General features: G+C 53.1%; 1 protein-coding gene across 1 annotated transcript in view; it reads right to left on the minus strand.

The window, feature by feature from the left end:
• Positions 1 to 10,048, minus strand: part of LOC133357406 (fibronectin type III domain-containing protein 3B-like) — a 168,428-nt gene extending 158,380 nt beyond the window's left edge. Inside the window, 1 exon segment of the mRNA XM_061575325.1 lies at positions 9,685 to 10,048. The gene's annotated coding sequence lies outside the window, so the exon portion shown is untranslated.
• Between the last annotated feature and the right edge of the window lie 5,065 nt (positions 10,049 to 15,113).

Raw genomic sequence — 15,113 nt, forward strand, 5'->3', positions numbered from 1 at the left:
TCGTTTCTCATCGAATGGCTTCCGGGTCGCCACTCGACTGGTGCCACGTGATTAACAGGATCAGTCCATAGCGGGAAGTATACAGGATGTGGTGTGCTGGGTGCAGGTATATTGGGTGCCACAGTGGCGAGATGTTAACTACCTCGCCTGGTATACAGGAGGTCGTGGGTTTGATCACGACCCTGAGGCCTGCTGTATATTTGGAGTTTGTGCGTTCTCCCCGTGGTCCCGTGGATTTTTCTCCAGGTCCTCCGGTTTTCCCCTCCGCGTTTGGAATCGTGCGCTTAAGAGTATTTGGCCACTTGATAAGCCACTTCGTTGAGCTAACGTTTGTGGCCAGGTCTCTTCCGAATGGCTCTGTAGCTCAGTGGGTGTTACCTGGCAGAATGAATAAAAATGTTAGTAGCAAAAATAGATTGCAGGTTTCAGACGCGGGAAAAATTAAATCCCCCGGCAAAATTAAATCTCCCCCCAAAATTAATTCCTACCGATTTCATCAAATAGACGAACCAAACCATTTGGGGTGCAGCAAGCAAGTTATGAAATGAGCGTAACACGTAACAAGCAGCAGTGGCCGGACAATGAGCAACAATCCCGATTTCGAAAACCCGTCAAAAGGTGGCTCAGACTGGTTGCAATTACAAATCGAACAGAGCCGAGGCTTTATCTGCGACCTTAAAGAGCGACAACGGCTACAAGATGAACAAGAGGCCAGGCGCAGAGCGGGAAGCCAGCCGGTAAACCTGGGGGGCTGTCGGGCCCAGGCAGGGTCACGCAGGTGAGCGCGAGAATACCCGTCACGCTGCGCGGTTCACAGCTCCCAGGCCTCGGCTCACGGAGATCAAATCACAAGACGGGAGACCGGGTCCACTCGCACCGCGCGCGTGTGTGTGTGTGTACGTCGACCGTGTTGGGCGCCACAGTGGCGAGATGTTAACTACGCTGCCTGGCATGCAAGGGGGTTGTGGGTTCGATCTCAAACCCGACACCCGCTGTATATTTGGAGTTTGCGTCTCTCTCTCTCTCTCTACCCGTGGTCGAATGAATTTTTCTCCAGCGCCCACGGGTTTTTTCCCTCCACGTTTAGAATCAACATCACGCATTTAGAGTATTTGGCTGCTATAAATTTCCACGCAATAAGCCGCTTCGTTGACAGCTATCATTGGTGATGGCCAGTTCGCTTCTGAAGAAGAGCTACGTGGCTCAGTGGGCCCTTAGCCTCATAAAATACTAAATAAAAACGGTTTCGTTTACTCGTTTAAAACCGTGCGGCTACCGCTCCAGCCCGGCGCACACGCGGCCCGCACGAGCCGAGGGAGCGACGTTTCTGGAGGTGGCGCGATTTCCCACGTGCGTGCGGGAGAGAAGAGCGTAGCGCGACCGAGAGAGGGTAGCGTCGCGGGGAGAGCAGCGACAAAAAATAAAACCTGGAGCGGACAATTCCGCCGCCAGCGAGGAACGAGCGGCAACATCCGTCGGCTCCGGCGGCGAGGCTCACGGAGCAAATCGCGGTGGGGTGGGTGGTGGGTGGTTGAGTGGGTGGTTGAGTGGGTGGATGGTGGTTGAGTGGGTGGTGGTTGAGTGGGTGGGTTGTTGAGTGGGTGGGTAGTTGAGTGGGTGGGTTGTTGAGTGGGTGGGTGGGTGCCGGGTGGTAGTTGAGTGGGTGGGTGGTGGTTGAGTGGGTGGTGGTTGAGTGGGTGGGTGGGTGGTGGTTGAGTGGGTGGGTGGTGGTTGAGTGGGTGGATGGGTGGTGGTTGAGTGGGTGGGCAGAGGGGGGGGACAGGGTGGGGTGGACGCAGTAAAACTCGCGAGCGGCCGTCTGAAATGCGCGGCGGCGCTCTCGCCAGAGGGAAAAAAACAGAAGCCGATCGCCTTCCTCCGAGTGACGAGCGCTTTTCATCCACCCCCCCCCCCCGCCTGGCGCAATAGAAATTCCAGCCGATTATCGCCCAAAGAGGGCCCCATAACGGGCTCATACCGAGGCGGGCGCGTCAAGGCAGCGGGGTCTACGTCAATGCAGCGGGGTCTAAGTCAAGGCAGGCGAAGAAGCCCGCCCAAGATTCAGACGTCCCGTCTGGCGAGATGACCGACTGCGGCGGTTCGTGCCGCCACGTTGAAAAAAATTATAAATTTCGTTGGGTTTTTTTGTAGCCACAGTACACACGGACGTTCCGATTAGCGTAGCTTACGCGAGATTCGTTTCGCTTGAGGCCGAGCGTTTAAACGAAACGCGCACTCACAAACGCGCACGCGATCGATCGCCGAGCCGGGTTTGTGTAGAGATGCAAATATGTTTGTCAAATAAACCCGCCCACACACGAGACACACACATGCACACACACATGCACACACACACGAGACACACACAAGTACACACACACACGAGACACACACACGCGCACACACACACGAGACACACACATGCACACACACAACTTTTCTTCATTTAAATCACTGCTCTTTACATCACACGTGGAACACAAAAGACAAAGGTCCCCCGTGTAGCCTGTAACAGACTGTTGGACCAAGTGCTGTTAGCGAGAACCTATTAAGGCCGGCACGGCACACGAGGGGGTGGGTGGCCAGCACCACGCCCGGCCACACCAGGTACTCAATTGAGTGGAGGCACAGGAACGCTTCAGGTAATCGTCACTGGTGTTGGCCATGGGTAGGAATCTAACTCGGGTTTCCAGGTTTGTCGTGCAGTATGCCGACTACTGCACTACCATGCACACACACGTGCACACACACACGCCAGGCATGTATCTTAATTTGAACCAATGCACTTGACACCACACATAACGTGTTGACCAATCATCAGGTGCGTGAAGCACGTAACTACAGTTTGTATTTAAGCAGAAAATATCTTGTTTTAAAACAATGGGAAACAATGGAACGACAGACCATGGCAGATTGCGCTTACATAAGTCATCACAATATGTTACACTGCATTTATTTTTAATAGGGTCCTGCTACATTGCAATATATGGCCAATTCCAAAAATGAGCGTTTGGCTTCTGAGTTTATGAGAGTCTATGGGTCTCTATGCGAGTCTACGGGTGTCAATGCGAGTCTATGGTTCTCCATGCGAGTCTATGGGTCTCCATGTGAATCTATGGGTCTCTATGTGAATCTATGGGTCTCTACGCGTGCGAGCGTCAGGGCTAGTGTCAGGGCTTCCTTCAGCAAAGCCCCCCCCCCCCCCCAACGTGCCCACCCCCTCCACGACCGATGATTAAAAAGTGCCGATTACGGTGGTGTATTCGACACGACTATGACAATGATTATCAGGCCCATTATTTAATAGACAAAATTGGTGGTGGTGGCAGTTATGATGATGACCACCTCGGTCAAACAAGCGATCGGGGCCTGATGCCACACGCTGCTTCTTGTCATCTCAACCGGCCAGACTGCTCACCACTCCAACTCAATTCAGAAACCCAACTTGACCGCCCCCCCTCCTTCTCTTTTGCCTCCTCCCCCGGGGCCAAATCAGCCAGCTATCCAGCTATCAGAATCCAGCTATCGGAACCCCCGCCACGCACACAAAGGAAATCATCGCAGACATGCAACGTCTCTGGGCGAGTCGCTGTCCCAACCCCCACTCCCCGACTTGGCGAAACACGAAGAGAGGGCAACGGGTCCACTCGCTCTGACAGAGCTCCCACCACATCACACACCACCCCCCAAGGCACCATCAGCAACGCCGCCACCGCCTCGCGTCGGGGTTCGACGCAGCAGAGTTTCTCTTTTCTGGGAGGGCGGGGGGCGGGGGTCAGGGCGGTCCACGGAGGGGCACAGCTGTCGATCCGTTCGCTGGCTCCGTCCGAGCGCAACACAAACGGAGGCTTTGATGCCCCCTTCTGCTGCTGCTGCTGCTGCCACGATAGAAGCCATCGCAGCCACGGCAGCAGTGGCAGTCGCGCACACAACATCCGGAGTCTGGTGTCCGTCTTACCGCTGGCCCATCGTGTTATTGTGAAGATGCCTCTCGCTTCGCTTGTTTACCTAGGAAAGCCTCTGCCGAGTCTCGAAAGATATTTTTTTCCAAGAGGGTCTTGCTAATGTTCCGCGCTGTGTGGCGGTGGAGTGGGGGGGGGCAACGGCGACGTTGCTGCCACGTGCTTCCCAACTAAGCGACGAGAAACAATTTGCTCGATTTGGGACCGTGAGAGCGACACCGCCACGTGGTGATGCTGCTGCTTCTACTGCGAGTGGCAGCAGCAGCGGCATAAACTTTGGTTCTTTCGGTAAAGTCACGTGGGTAGAAAAATACAATGAAAAATAATATATCACGACGTTTCGATCGCAACACTACCGAAAGAACCAAAGAATACGGATTCCCGGCAGTCACGAAAGTTTCAGAACAAGATCGTAAGTTTAAAGTTGACGCATTACGCCGCGTGTCGTCACGATGACGGCAGAGCCGGGAGGAGGCGGATGCACAACGAGACTCTTATGGTCACTACATCGCATTTTTTGTTCGAACGCAAACAATGAGGGTGGTGACGATGGCGACGCCTGGTCGAGCGAGGAGGCTCAGCACGGCGCTGAGATGCAGAGACGGCGACGAGTTCGGAGGGGGAAAGAGAGACAGAGACACAGAATCAGAGAGACACAGAATCAGAGAGAGACAGAGGGACACAAAGTCAGAGAGAGAGAGAGAGTCAGAGAGAAACAAAGAGACACGGAGAGAGACAGAGCCACAGAGTCAGAGAGAGAGAGACACACAGAGACAGAAACAGAGTCAGAGACACAGAAACAGAGAGAGACACACAGAGACTTAGAGAGAGTCAGAGACAGAGTCAGAGAGAGACAGAGAGACAGACAGAGAGACACACAGAGACAGAGAGACACAGAAAGAGACAGAGACACAGAGAGAGAGACACGGAGAGAGACACAGACAGCGAGAGAGGATCCGTGCGGGCCAGCAAACACCGCCCCGCTTTCCGCTCTCGCACCGCCATCCCCGTTCGCACTTCTCATAACTCATCGGGGCGGGGGGAGCGTCGGAACGAGTTCCCTTTTAAGAAGAGACTCGCGTTTCACAAAGAGCTCCCACGATCATCGCTCACATGAAAGCGAACGCGCGCGCGCACACAAAGACAAAGCCCCCCCCCACCCCCCGGTATAGCCTGCACAGACTGCCGGGGAAAGTGTGCTGTTAACGAGCACCTATTGGTTAGGTGCCTTTGTCTAACCAAAGTGTCAACGCCACGCCAGGTACGCGCGTTTAAGGCTGTGTGGTGTGGTGTGTGGGGAGCAGGTAGTGTAGTGGGGTTAGGGGCCGTCCATAAATGACGTCACGCGATTTTGGACGATTTTTGACCCCCCCCCCCCATCGTCACACGGCGTCACAAAAAGTCAGACCCCCCCTCAAATGACGTCACAAAGCTCTGCCCCCCCCCCCCCCCCAAATAAAACATGCTTAAAATCGCTTTAAACTACTGTCATTGTAGTGTGTATGTAATGTGCCGCTGCACTCTGATGTTGTAGGAGAAAACATTTATTAAAAAGTCTATTTAACCCGGCGATCCGAGTTCGATTCCCGCTCACGGCCAAAACACCAGTGACGATTATCTGAACCGGTCCTGGGCCTCTCCTAGGTCGACTCGGCCTCAAATGAGTAAATATTACCACGCGGGAGACAAAGGTGGCGTGGTGTTGGCCACCCACCCACCCCATCACAGGTGCTCGCTAACAGCACTTGCCCCGCCCGACAGTCTGTTAAAGGCAATACTAGGGGAACTTTGTCTCTGTTTTTGTGGGGGGGGGGGGGGGCTGTCGTGTAGTGATTAGCCGCTGGGTGAGGAATCAGGAGTTCGATTCACGCTCATGGGCAGCATCAGTGGCGAATTATTCGGAACAGCTCGTGGGTAAACCTCCCAGCAGGTCAACCGACTGAGTGATCTATTACCACGTGAGTAGGAGACACACACTCCCAATATATTATCTTAGAATTGTAATATTGAATCGGCGTCCACTTGACACCAGCGAGGCATGTGTATAGAGCAATCGTCGTGGACACACACACAGACAGACACACACACACACAGACAGACACACACACAGACAGAGACAGACACACACACAGACTGACACACACACACAAACACACACACGGCGTGTCTGTGTATAAGAGGAGGTGGAATCTGTGAAACGACCCGTGGGGGTGGTGGTGGTCGGAGCCCGCACAGAGGCGAAATTCTCGAACTTTCTTGGCTCCAGACGATTGGACGCCCCCCCTCCCACCACGACTTTCTGATTAATGATGTCATTGTTACTGCATTCCAGCAAACTTTCCCAGAAAACGCATTCACGTTTACAGCCCGTTGTCAATCTACTGCTGGATGGGTTTCGTAGCGCAGCGCGCTACCCGCTGCGCGACAGTCCCAGCTCATTCAAGGCTTTCCCAAACTCCAGTCACGCGATCCACCACCACAATTAACCCGTTGCACGCGGTACGCGCCGGATGATTGGCAAACACGTCCCACGCTCATCAATTAACGGCTCTACGAGGCAATCGAGCCGATTCCAATTAAGATTGAGATATCGATGCACGCGCGCGTGCGCATGTACACGCGGAACACGTGACGCGGACAGCGTTAATTGCTAAGTAGGTCACGTGGGACGTGTTGAGCAATCATCGGGCGCGGGCAGCGTGGGATGAGTCAATTTTTTTATTTGAATGGGGGAGGAGTACATTGGTAAACACGGCAAGACGAAGCGGGTGGTGATGGTGGATCACTAGGACTGGAGTTTTGAAACCCGAGCCCATCCGAGTCTATAGATGTTCGCGTTGTCTCCGTCTAGCTGCTAATTGGCACGTGCTCACATGCCACTACTGTGCACACTGCGTAATCTCGGACACTTGTGGAACCTGGAGGACCCCCCCCCCAACCACACACCGCGCGCGTACGAGGAGCGCTAACGCTCAGCAACTGGGCCCACCGCCACGCGCCTACAGCACCTGGCAAGCCACCTGCCTACAGCACCTGGCAAGCCACCTATTGGCGGCCACACACCCCCCAAGCAGTAAGCCCGGGTTCAACCCCGTGGGTTTCCGAGATCCGACGCGACCGGGCGCCATCCAGCAACGGTGTTGGTCTCAAGCGGACGACCTTGAACAAGGAGATGCCATTGTGTCCACGTCTTCGTGGGACGGCGTAGGACACTGCGTCAGCATCAATTGTTATGCTGTACGTCTATGCCACCACGTCAAGAATGGGGGGACGCATTGCTGTGTATATATTACATCGCCTCGCTGGTATTGTTTAGCGTGGGGGAAGAGGGGAGGGTTTGTATTGTTTATCGCAAAATCCATTGTTGTATTGTACCCTCTATGCTCCCTCGTGGCATTTACGAGCCCGCACTACCAGCGTGGTGAAGTATGGCGCATTCACCCCCCACGACGAGGCGCACGGCAGTGGATATGTGGCACAGCGGCCTGGTGCGTGTACACGTGTCACGCGTGTTCTAAGCAAGGGCAGCAGATGGAGAAAGAAATAACGCAGAGGAATACCACCACATCATCATCCCCACCACCACCCTCATCCCCACCACCACCACCATCCCCAAACCCTTACCACCATCCCCACACCATCATCCTCCCCACTGTGCCTACGTGGCTGCCCCATCCACTCCCACCCGCTACTTCTCCCCACCCCCCAATCCCTCCATCCTCTCCACCAACCCCCTGCGCTTCGGAACCTCCCCCCACTCTCCGTTACGCAGGGTGGACATTGGGAGGAGCCCGGGAGCCAATCCGGCTCTCAGCAAGGTCCCCCCTCGGTTTAAACCCAGCGGCGGATGGAGCGGTGGCGCTGTGGTGAGCGCACACGCACCGCAGCTTTCTCCAACCGGGCAGCCCGAGTTCGATTCGCGGCCTCGGCGTAGACCGCACCAGTGACGAAGAGCTGTCTCTCTCTGCCGGTCCTGACCCCCTCTCTCTCTCTCTCTCTCCCCCTCCTCACCCCCAATTTAATCCAGCAGCGGATCGATAATGAGGCTGCACAGTTGTTGAGTTGCATTTACCAGCAGCGGAGGTTTAGCCGAGTTACTTGCGTCGGAGACTTATCACAATCATCATCATCATACGGATGCTACAGACGAAAGTCTCTCCACGTCACCATGCGTGGTGTCGTGGTGGTTGTTTGACCATACTTCACCACGCTGGTCAGTGCGGATTTGGTGAACATCGTTATTATCATCCTCGCCGCCACCACCACCACCACGTGAGACAAAATCGTCACCCGATCGCCCCGATCTCGGGGGAAGCCGATCCGGCGACTGGATCCCAGTTCCCGCTCGGAAGGGGAGACAGCCAACGCGCATGCCACGTAGTGCGTGGCACCAGATGCATCGCAGGGACACGGATTCTTCAATCAATCTGTGCGGAGCTTTAAGTCTCCAACCTGGCACCACCCTGCCCGTATCGTGTACGTGATGGGTTTTTTCCAGATTCTCCGTGCGTCCTGCCACGTGAAAAAGCCAAATCGCTCATGATTGGATTCGGCCAAACATCCAAACGTGGCAGGAACCCCTCTTGAAGTCGAATCTCTAGACTCGACGAGTAGTAAATTGCATCGCTATAATAAATCTTTATATTGCCAGGATAATCGGTCACTATAAACCCAGTCTTTGACAATTGTTTCGGGGATACAATGAACAGTGGCGCAGCGATTAGCCGCACTGCAACGCTTACGAACCCCCCCCCTGCCCAACCCGAGTTCGATTTCCGTGCACGGCCAACATCAGTGGCGATTGATCTGAATCGCCCCCCCTCCCACGCCTCATCCCTTTTCAACTCGCACTGACCAGCGTGGTGAAGTATGGTCAAACCCCCCCCCTCCCCCCCCCCACAGGAGCGACAGATCAGACAAATGCCTTCATCCAGCAGTTGATTTACTACGGACGATAATTTCGTATCGGTCGGGTGATCATAATCATCATCTCTAAGCGATAAAAGTTTGCACGTTCGAGTCACAAGCATTCTTAGGCAACCGTTTAAGTGCGCGGTGTCACTTTACGAGAAATGACGAACATCGCCGTTGGAATATTTGTTCTCCCGCACGGGTTTAGAGACAACATTTCACGTGAATATTCATATACTAGTCGCGTATTGTGGAGCCGCGCGCGCGTTCGACACGTTGTGGTCTGGAAGAGCCAAACAATATCACGGGAGGGGGGGGGGGCACCAGCGCCTCACCTCCACTCGGCCCCCCACAAACACACTTCCATCCCCTACCCCACCACCAACAAAACAACAACGAACACATCCGACAACAATTATCCGAGTCAGAGAGTAGCGTGGGTTCGTCACCGAGACGTTCTCGGCTCTCATTAACTAAAACAGCTGAAGCGCTCACTCAACGTGCACGGCAGAAGGCGCGAGGAGGGGGGGGAGGGGAATCCATCCCAGGCTGCGCCATCAATCCCAGGGATGGCCATCCAAGGCTAAGCGGGGCAAAGATCCCCATCCCGTCACCCACGGCGAAGCCGACCGTCCTCCTCTTCCCAGTCGGAGCGGACAGCGCAAGAGCGCGCGGGCCCAAGCAAGAGTCGCGACGGATCCGTCACAAAGAGCGGCGGTGGATGTTTGGAACGGGGTAAGAATCTCCTACCGAGTGCAGGAGTGGGAGTGAGGGTGGCGGTGCGTACGGGATAATCGGAGGAAGGAGCCACCTCGGATCGGGCTCGGCGTCGCGGGAAGATCCCGTTCCCCGTCCGCCTTTGTCTCTCCGCGGTCTTCCCGCGACGAGATGCGGCGGCGGCGGCGGCTGCTGCAGCGGTCGTCGTCGGGAGCTCTTCTCGTTGACTCTTCGGGGTTGCTGGGGGGTGAGTCGGGGAGGGGGGGGGAGATGCCGCGCTGGGGTTTAGCGTGAACCGAGCGTCGCAGCCATGTCCCGGCGGCAAGGCGATGCTCCCCCGGCAAAAAAAAGAGCGGAGCGCAACTCCGTCCAGTGCCCAGCAACTTCTCTCCCCGCAGACGACCGCGCAGCGCCTTAGACGCGGCGCACACCGCTGACGGGTTAAAGGGGAGGCGCGCGCGCTGCTGCTGGCTCGGCCGTGTAGGCGGGGTGGGCGAGCAGGGGGGGAGGAGGAGGAGGAGAGGGAGGGGAGGAGAGGGAAGAAGGGGGCCGCCTGGATGTTGGGGGGTGGGTGGGTGGCGCGGAGGAGGAGATCTTCTGGATTCGGAAATTGCGTACAAGCGCTTTAGCGTACAGCGCGCACGCCCAGGCGGGGGCAGTCACTTCCTTGCGACACGTGGCCTGTTTTGAGAAGCCCGCACGGGGGGGGTGGCAGGGGCTGCACCCCCCCCCCCCCCAAAAAGACACCGGAGTTCGCTTTTCCTCGTGGGACCTTCCTTCAATAATCTCACTGCGAGCCGACGGCCACTGGTGGCGCGCTCGGACATGCGGCTCCCAGCAGCCTTGGGCGTTGTGGACACGCAACAACAATGCAATTTCGATTTAAAGCTTTCGTGACTGCAGGGATTCATCTTCTTGGTTCTTTCGGTAAAGTCACGTAGAATTGAAATAATAAAATGATAACAATAAAACATAATAAAATAATTCTCACGACGTTTCGGCCACAACGCAAGCAGCCGTCCTCAGGTGGAGAACAGGTCTGTCGAGGAGACATTCAGACTCTGTTGTGGCCGAAACGTCGTGAGAATTATTTTATTATGTTTTATTTTTATCATTTTATTATTTCAATTCTACGTGACTTTACCGAAAGAACCAAGAAGAACAATGCAATTGCTGGCATGAGCTATGAGCTCAAATTCAATGTCTTCCTTAAGAAGAAGAAAAACGAAACCCGTTCGTCAATAAGACTGCGGCCTTAAAGTTGTTAAAATATTACAAGCCACGGTGTGGCCAATGGTCCTTTAGGATAATTCACTTTCAAAGTTCCCTGGTTTTGATCGTTCACGAAGCTGCTCGTGGTCCACCCTAAACCGCGCACCCACTGCACAAACCACGGCAGGAGATGCCGAAGCTGTCGACCCACACGGCTTACCCCGTGTTCTTGTACAGAGGAATTGAGTTTTTCAGGTCCATACGGCGTACAGCCCTTTCAATTCGGGCACAATTTTTTTTGTTTAATTGTTTGTGTTTCTCTCCTTGTGATGGGATTTTGTGGGATGAACGTTGAGATTTACTAGGGCACGGGGTGACCAATAGGGTCTGAATTGGTCTGTAATTAAGTGGGGCACTGATAAGGGGTTGACAGGTCTGAGATGAGGATACCCTGATGATGCACAAATGTTAAATCTTTTTTTAAAAAGACTCTCCAGTAGTAGTGTGGCGACTGCGGTCATCCAGAACAGAGACCGGAGTACAACGTGGAACAACGAAATGCCCCGATCCACAAATACGAAGAAGGAGACATCAGAGCCATGATGATGATGATGATACACTTCTGACGCAGTTGTCTGAACCTGAACGTGACATTGTAGCTGTTGCTCTACATCAGCAGCAGCAGCAGCCATAAGAAAGAAGATTCACATCAGAGCGAATCGCTCTTTCTCGCCTCTATCTTACAGCGCTGTTCGTCTCGCTGCCATCTCCGCCCCGAGTCTACGACTCTCTCATTTCACCGCATTCCACGCTCGTCTGTATCTCTCGTCGCATCTCACTGCGGCTCTTATCTTCCGTGCACGTGCCTCTTCATCTCGCTACATCGTCTCCCTCTCTCGCTCGTCCTCACGCCCCCTGACTGTCGCCTCGCTGGGAGTTTATACATCGACAGGAGGGGAGACGAAACAACAGCAGTCCGCCTGCGTAGGCTACCCCCAGCGGGGCACGCTGGTCATGAGATGTGGGGGTGGGGGCGGGGGTCCTTATAGGGGGTGGGGGGATGTGGTGGGGGATGTGGAGAGGGTCCTTCCAGGGGGTGGGGGGATGTGGTGGAGGGGGTGTGGGGGGGTTCCTTCCAGAGGGTAGCCAGAGCTCAAAGTCGTCGTTCCGTGCAACTCGTTTTAAATGATTCCCATCAGGAGGACAGCCGCGTGGTGAATGTTGCAGATGGAGCCGTGGGGGAGACGATTGCCAGAGATTGCGTCACCCCCCCCCCGCCCCCGATCGGGGTCTCTCTACAGCCCCTCCCCCCCCTCCTCTCGCGGAGACCCCTTCCGTCAGCAGTGGCGTGAGCAAAGGAATTGCAGAGCTGCGCCTTTATTTATCCAGGAGAGCCAAGATGAGTCGTATGACTACTGCTGCATTCTTTTGTTCTATGTGAAACTTTTACTGTAAGATGCGTTTAATGTAAGATGATTTAATGTAAGATGTGTTTAATGTAAGATGTTCTTAAGATAATATGTGTTTACTGTAATATATGTTTAATATAAGATGTATTTAACGTAAGATGTTTTAATGTAAGATGTGTGGTGTGATTTCTTTGATTGATTTAAACTTTTGACCCGGGAAAGCCAAACGTCCCAGTGGTGATGTTTACACACTGCAACCAGGTACTTTCTCATTTAAGGCTGAGTCGATCTCGGGGAGGCCCAGGACAGATTTAGATATTCATCACCGATTAGGCTGTGAGCGGGAATCGAACTCGGGTGGGTCCCGTTTCTAGATTTGAAGCTTTCGTGACTGCAAGGATTCACGTAGGTAAAAAATAAGTAAATAATAAAATAATATACGTACTAGTAGACATAAAATAATAAATCACGACGTTTCGGAGGCAACACAAGTCTCCGTCATCAGGTGGGACCGTCACAGCTAAATGTACTGTATCAATACAGAATTGCTGTATCAATACAATACTATCAATACAATACTGTATTGATACTTTACCGAAAAAACCTATAAGTATGGGTCCGGTTTGTTGCGCGGTGCGCTAATCACTGCGCCACCGCTCCCCACACACGTGGTTAAACACACGTTCACGGAGAAGATGTATCAGACTCCCCCACCCCTCTCAGCATAAATCATGAGATCAGCCAATCGTACTTTCTGGGTCTGTGGGTCAATAAAAACAATACTTGGTAGCTGGTACAAAAATAAGTTCACGTCCTATGTTTGTACAACGTACAAAGTGTGACATCTATTCTCACAAAGACGAGCACGAGATGATGGTGCGTGTTCAAAGTCAACGTTCTCAATTGCCGGTGTCACATTTCCGATTGAATTGAAAAGTCCCATTGATTGAGTCTGTCACAAAGCGCAATGTCCTGGGACATTGTCCCGACTCGGGGGGCATTTGGCCAGACACTGGAGTCGGTGTTCCGTGTCTCCCACCGGCTTGGAACGCCACGGTGAGGACCGCAGCGATGACGTGCTGATGGGATTTATTATATGGACTCTTATTCTTAGGTTTTTTCGGTAAAGTCACGGAGGTAAAAAATTTAATTAATAAAAGTAAAATAAATGAATTAAAAAATGTACCTACATGACTTTACCGAAAAAACCTAAGAATATGAATACTTGCAGTCACGAAAGCTTCAAATCTAGAATTATATGGACTCTTATTCTTGCGAATGATGGCTGGAGCAATTGTATGGTCCAGGAGCCGATGTCGAGGTCTGCTGCGGACCACAGCGGGAGGGCTTCAGGAGTTCGCGAAGTTTTGCCGTTCCTCGATTGAAGGAGCGAAGACTGCAGTGATTTACCGTGTGGTCTATAGTTTGGGTCGCATGCCTACAATCGCACTCTGGATTGTCGTTTAATGTATCTCTGTGTGTCTCTATGCATCTCTGTGTCTCTCTGTGTAGCAGTATCTATATTTGTTTCTATGAATTTATCTTTATGTGCCCCTATGTATCTCCATTTGTCTCTAAGTATCTCTGTAGGTCTCTATGGGTTAGCTGTATGGTCCAGAGTTATGGCTTGCATGGTCACAATCACTCTGTGGATTGTCTTTAATGTATCTCTGTCTGTATTGTATCTCCGTGTGTCTCTGTGTAGCAGTATCTATATTTGTCTCTAAGTATCTCGATGTATCTCTGTAGATCTCTATGGGTTTATTGTATGGTCCATAGTTTTAGTTTTGCATGACCACAATCACACCGTTGTGGCTTGTCTTTAACGTTCCATTTACGAAGGAGATGCGCCCACCAAACCTGTTGATTTCCTGATGCGGTCGATGCTTCCACCATTTTCTTGGAGGAGGAATGCCAAAGGCCAGGAGCTGTTCAATATTTGGGTCTCGAATGAAGCGTTCATTGTTCCGCTGGCATTTGGGGTCAGATTCTAGGATGGATTGATTAATTTATGTATTCCTCTATACGTATTTACACGATGCAAAACCATCAGGTGGCGACGGTGCGTTCATCCACCAGTGGAATGATCACGGCTGATGATTACGATGACGATTCAAAGCAAACCCAAACCAATTCTCCCGAGTTGAGTGCCCTTTTTTCAAAGTGGGGTGTTGGTCCGTAGCGGCCACTGGTGGCGCCCGTGTGATGCTTTCACACTCGCGGCGCTGATCGTAAGTGGCTGTGATTGGACAGAATTAGTCGCTCGCAGCATAGCGCTTCGACAACTTTATTGACCGGGACCTCAAATCCATGTCGTCCCAAATATCTGGATGTTTGGAAGGACACATGCGTATAGCATAATTTAGAGTTTGCGTCGTTCTTGCAAATACCATCTCACGATCGCTGTGGAATCGCAGAAAAGGCTACAAGGCAGCTGCAGCAGCTGTTTGCCAACAACTGCCCAAATTCTGCGATCCATTTATGTATTAAGATTACAAACGAAGCCAATTCATCACTGTGTCTACGTGTGGCAGGGAAAACCCGTAGCTCCTGGAGAAACCCCCACGCGCGCGAGAGGAGGCACAAGATCGTGCACGTGCGCGTGCATCTCTTCGTTCGCTGTCGCGCCTTCCTCCTCCTGGCAGGGCCAAGGGGTACGACAACCTCATCGGAGCCTCCTCCACGGGTGCTGGATTACGGGCAGACACGTGCATCGCCACCGCCGCCGCCCGTCTGAGTTAAGGTCAAGAGGTCACCGCGGCGAACGTTGCAGATGCCACCACCACACCTCGGCATCGCTTCCCTTCTGCCAGATCCTTGTAGCTGTTGTGAAGTCGACACGGGTTTCAAATTGCATGCGTACCTTGTCCCTTTATGTACGGGTACAACGGCTCCTTTGTCA

Source organism: Lethenteron reissneri, chromosome 58 (genome assembly GCF_015708825.2).
Source record: "Lethenteron reissneri isolate LAM-NWPU_2019-01 chromosome 58, ASM1570882v1, whole genome shotgun sequence".
NCBI lineage: Eukaryota > Metazoa > Chordata > Hyperoartia > Petromyzontiformes > Petromyzontidae > Lethenteron > Lethenteron reissneri.